Consider the following 5,835-nt stretch of genomic DNA (forward strand, 5'->3'; position numbering starts at 1 on the left):
AACAATTAAACTGACTGGGCCCACTGCCCACTTTGCCTTCTTGGCAGACAGGAAAAGAGGTCTCAATGCTGTGCCTCACAAAAAGGAAGACGCTTAAGATATCAAGGGGCATGGAGCTGGGCACAGTGGCTCCCACCTGCAATCCCAGCACTTTGGAAGGACAGGCAGGAGGATCCTTTGAGTCCAGGAGTTTGAGACCCACCTGGACAAAATATTGAGACCCTGTCTCTACAAAAAGTAAAATAAAATAATTAAAAATTAGCCAGGTGCAGCACTGCACACCTGTAGTCTCAGCTACTCTGAAGGCTGAGGCAGGAGAATCATTTGAGCCAGGAGGTCGAGGCTGCAGTGAGCCAAGATCACACCACTGCACTCCAGCCTGGGCCAGAGTGGAAGACCTTGTCTCAAAAAATAAAATAAAATAAAAAAGTAGTTTTTTTTTTTCAAATAAAAATTTTAAGAGAGGCATGGAAACCCAGTCCAAGCTCAGCCTGACACCAAAGTGAATGCTTTGCTAATGAAAAATAAAATACTCCAATGGCATAAAATAAAGTATTAATAAATTCAACAACTTTATAAAAACCTGCTGCATGGCAAGAAAATTGGCACATTGTGAGAAATATTTGCAACATTTTCACAGAAACAGGTTAATCTGTAATATTAGGAATGTAATGAACTTTTAAATATTGAGGGGAAAAGGCCAAAACTTGATAGAAAATTAGGCAAAAGGCGTGAACAAACAGCTCATACACACAGATACAAAAATATGTAGATGGACCTTAAAATACAGAAAGATGTTCAACTTCACTCATTATGTTATAAATATATATTAGAACTACATTGAGATACCAATCTTTATAAAATTGACAGAATTTCAGAAGTTTGACCATGCACTCCATTGGCAAGGCTGTAATGATTCTCATAATCATTGGTGGGAATGCAAAATGATACACCCCTGTGGAGGGAATTTGGAAATATCTAGCAAAACTATATATGCAATTTACCCTTTGACTCAGTAATACTAACTCCAGGAATTTATCCTGAAAGTACACTTCTACAAATATAAAACAACGTATTTATAAGGTTGTTCACGGAGACATTACTTAAATAGCAAAATATTAGAAACAATTTCATTCAATTAGGATAGTAATTGAATAAACTGTGATGCATTCACACAATGGAGTACTACACAGCTGACAAGTGTTGAGGAATATTTCTCTGAATTAACATGTAGTAATTTCCAGGATATGTTAAGTGAAAAAAATTAAAGTACTAAATAATGGATATATTATGCTACGTTTTTTGTATAAGAAAGAGAGATACAGGAAGGAAATAAACCAAAAACAAGTAGTTGCCTATAGGGGATTGGCAGGAATGGAGTGGAAGTAATAAGGATGTGAGTTTACCCTTTCGTATTAGTCTGTTCTCACGCTGCTAATAAAGACATACCCGAGACTGAGTAATTTGTAAAGGAAAGCGGGTTAATTGATTCATAATTCAGCATGGCTGGGGATGCCTCAGGAAACTTACAATCATGGTGGGAGGGGAAGAAAACACGTCCTTCTTCACATGGTGGCAGGAAGAAGTGCCAAGCAGAAGGGGGAAAAGCCCCTTATAAAACCATCAATCTCGTGAGAACTCACTCACTATCACGAGAACAGCAGCATGGGGGTAACCACCGCCATGATTCAATTACCTCCCATCAGGTCCCTCCTACAACTCACAGGGATTATGCGAACTACAGTTCGAGATGAGATTTGTGTGAGGACACAGCCAAACCATATCAAATTCTGAGTATAGTTTTTGATATATAGTTATATATAACTACATATATAATTTTATATATACATATATATATAGTTCTGACTTTTGAACCTTGTAAAAGTTTTACATATTTAATTTTTTTTTTTTTTGATGGAGTCTCACTCTGTCACCCAGGCTGGAGTGCAGTGGCATGATCTCAGCTCACTGCAACCTCCAACTCCTGGGTTCAAGTGAGTCTCCTGTCTCAGCCTCCCGAGTAGCTGGGATTACAGACATGTGCCATCATACCTGGCTAATTTTTGTGTTTTTAGTAGAGATGGGGTTTTGCCATGTTGGCCAAGCTGGTCTCGAACTCTTGACCTCAGGTGATCCACCCACCTCGGCCTCCCAAAGTGCTGGGAATACAAGTGTGAGCCACCACGCCTGGCCCATATTTAAAATTTTTTAAATTTTGAGAGATTTGTCAAAAAGAAAAGCTTAAAATTAAATGCAAATATAAACAAATTAAATGCATATAAAATTAATAATAGAACCATACAGAAAAAAAAAAGGTTGAAATGACCTGTGAATACAGTATTCTGACTATCTACCCTTAACTGGATGTATTCTAAGAACAAATAGTATTACAAAGAAGTCTTGAACTTTTCTTAGGCCTGATGTTGGAAATGGGCTTCTGCACTACCCAGAGAGGGGTCCATTCTGGCTTGTTCTGGATTCCTGTCTTAATTTAAAGGGAAACGTTCACAATGTCCAGAGCCCTTGATGTCCTGCCAGTGAAGGAGGAGGATGTCCTCAAGTTCCTTGCAGCAGGAACCCACTTAGGTGACACTAATTTTGACTTCCAAATGGAACAGTACATCTATAAAATGAAAAGTGATGGCATCTACATCCTAAATCAGAAGAAGACCTGGGAGAAGTTGCTGCTGGCAGCTTGTGCCATTGTTGCCATTGAAAACCCTGCTGATGTCAGTGTCATATCCTCCAGGAAAACTGGCCAGAAAGCCACGCCGTTGTTTGCTGCTGTCACTGGAGCCACTCTTGTTGCTGGCTGCTTCACTCCTAGAACATTCACTAACCAGATCTCAGGAGCCTTCCGGGAGCCACAGCTTGTGGTGGTTACTGATCCCAGGGCTGACGACCAGCCCCTCACAGAGGCATCTTACATTAACCTACCTACCATTGCTCTGTGTCACACAGATTCTCCTCTGCACTATGTGGACCTTACCATCCAATGCAACAACAAGGGAGCTCACTCAGGGGGTTTGACATGGTAGATGCTAGCATGGAAAGTCTTGTACATACCTGGCACCATCTGTGAATGGGAGGTCATGTCTGATCTCTGCTTCCACAGAGATCCTGAAGAGATTGTAAAGAAGAGCAGGCTGCTGCTGGAAAGGCTGTGACCAAGAGGAATTTCAGGATGAATGGACTGCTGCAGCTCCTGAGTCCACTGCTACTCAGCCTGAGGGCGCAGATTGGTCTAAAGGTGGCAGGTGCCCTCTGTGCCTATTCAGCAGCTCTCTACTGAAGACTGGAGTGCTCTGCTTGCCACGGAAGACTAGTCTGCAGCTCCCACTGCTCAGCCACTAAACGTGTAGGAGCAACCACTGAATGGGCTTAAGCTGTTTATCCACAGGCTTTTAAGCACCATGAAAAGAAGGCTGACAGAAATAAACACCAATTTATTTTAAAAAGGAAATGGTAGGCAGGGCGCCGTGGCTCACACCTGAAATCCCAGCACTTTGGGAGGCTGAGGCAGGTGGATCACCTGAGGTTGGGGTTCAAGACCAGCCTGACCAACATGGAGAAACCCATCTCTACTAAAAATACAAAATTAGCTGGACGTTGTGGCGCATGCCTGTAATCAAAGCTACTCGGGAGGCTGAGGCAGAAGAATCACTTGAACCCAGGAGAAGGAGGTTGCGGTGGGCTGAGATTGTGCAATTGCACTCCAGCCTGGGCAACAAGAGTGAAACTCCGTCTCAAAAAAAAAAAAAAAAAAAAAAAAAAAAAGGAAATGGTATTGGAGCAGTCAGTCATTCTGAAAGTATTTGGGGTATATTGTAGAACAGAGCAAATGATTAAATATATTGATGTTTCCTTTTTGCTAATAGGTGTGTTAAAATAAACTAAATAAATGAATGTATTGATGGTGCTGGAAGTCAGAGTTCCCATTGTGGAGGAAGCAAAGATACAAATACGGATTGGGAAGATGAGGAGGAATCCTGTGGAGCTGGGTTTTAATTGGAAGAAATTTAAAAAAATACTAGTTTTCTAAAAGTATGCATTTCCTAGCTCTGTCCACCAAAAGGGTTTATAAACAATGGTATCCCAGTAGCAATGAGCAAACCTAGTGGCCAGAGCTTCGTTTCCCAATGCCATTTTCCACTAAAAGAAACCCTGGAGAGATGGCTGATTCCAGACCTGAAGCAGGGAAAATATGAAGTGAGCCACAAAGTAAGGAAGTGCTCAAAGACTGATGGGGTTATGTCAAAAGGATACTGACATCAGCTTGGAGGAACTTCCACTAACCAAATTTGGGACAATCTGACATCAAAAATAAGTTATTGTAGTAGATTGTTATGCAGACCTCAGAAGATTCGCCTCAAGATCCTGGGGGCCCTTCCATAGGGCTTCTTGACAGCATGGCAGCTGGCTTCCCCTAGAACAAGCCGTGTGACCGTTCCCAAAATGAAAACCGTAGTGTTTTTGTAAACTCATCTCAGAAGTAACAGTCTATAACTTCTCACTTATTCTATTCTTTAGAAGCAAGTCACTAAGTCCAACACATACCTAAGGGGAGGGGGAACCCAAGGATGTGGACACCAGGAGGTAAGGACCAATGGGGGCCATCTTAGAGGGCACCCACACCAAGTAATCAAGGGTAACCACATCATCAGTAATGGAACAAAGTGACATTATGTGCCTCCTGATACACCACAATGCATGATACAGATATAGTATTCTTGGGGGAAAAGGAAGGAAGAAACAAACAGACAAATCCAGAATGTGGGACACTCTATGAGAGAACCAGTTTGAATTCTTAAAAAGTGTCAATATCATGAAAAAGATAAAATAATTGCTGTAAGTTACAGAAGACTAAAGAGACATGACAAATCAGTGAGATTTGTGATCCTTAAAAAGATTCAGGATCAGACGGGCGTGGTGGCTCACACCTGTAATCCTAGCACTTTGGGAGGCTGAGGTGGGTGGATCACCTGAGGTCAGGAGTTCAAGACCAGCCTGGCCAACATGGTGAAACCCCATCTCTACTAAAAAATAAAAAAAATTAGCTGGGTGTGGTGGTGGGTGCCTGTAATCCCAGCTATTTGGGAGACTGAAGCAGGAGAATTGCTTGAACCAGGGAGGCAGAGGTTGCACTGAGCCAAGATTGTGCCATTGCACTCCAGCCTGGATGACAAGAGCAAAACTCCGTCTCAAAAAGAAAAAAAAAAAAAAAGATTCAGGATCAAAAAACAAAAAGAGCTATAAAAGACATTTTTGAACCAATTTGAATATAGACTACACATTGAACTATTAAGTATATGTTAAATGTGTTGGGTGTAATAATGGTATTATGATTGTGGAAGAGAATCCCTTTCTTCTAAGAGAAACATGCTGAAATATTTATGCGTCAAGCGTACAATATCTGCAAGTCGTTTTCAAATAGTTCAGGAAAGCAAAACCAAAACAAAAAGCCTCTAATGTATAAATACATATACAAGTGTGTATATATGTTTGGAAATGTGAAGGATACACTCACGTTCATTGTCCTGCTCTTTCAATTTTTCTAAGTTTAAAGTTTTCCAAATAAAAGGTTGCTGAGGTGGAAGGTGGGAGTGGATATTAGGAATTTTAGGAATTTAATCAAATATTTATGGGAAAGACCCTTGGTATGTGTTGGGCTGCCTTAGGGATTCCAGGGAACCCACAGATGGTCTCTTGGTGGTCCCCAGTGTACGTGTTGGGGATTCTCTGAGCCAGTGCTCACTCCATGTTGAGAGGTGAAAAGGAAACGTCTTAGTCTGTTTGTGCTATAACAGAATACCTGAGACGGAGTGATTGGTAATG

The 5,835-nt window shown here is 41.3% G+C and overlaps 1 pseudogene; it reads left to right on the top strand.

Annotated features, from left to right (window-relative positions):
- Nucleotides 1-2,510: 2,510 nt before the first annotated feature.
- LOC101127814 (small ribosomal subunit protein uS2-like) lies at nt 2,511-3,385 on the top strand (annotated as a pseudogene).
- The last annotated feature ends 2,450 nt before the right edge of the window (nt 3,386-5,835 follow it).

The sequence above is a fragment of the Gorilla gorilla genome, chromosome 11 (assembly GCF_029281585.2).
Source record: "Gorilla gorilla gorilla isolate KB3781 chromosome 11, NHGRI_mGorGor1-v2.1_pri, whole genome shotgun sequence".
Taxonomy (NCBI): Eukaryota; Metazoa; Chordata; class Mammalia; order Primates; family Hominidae; genus Gorilla; species Gorilla gorilla.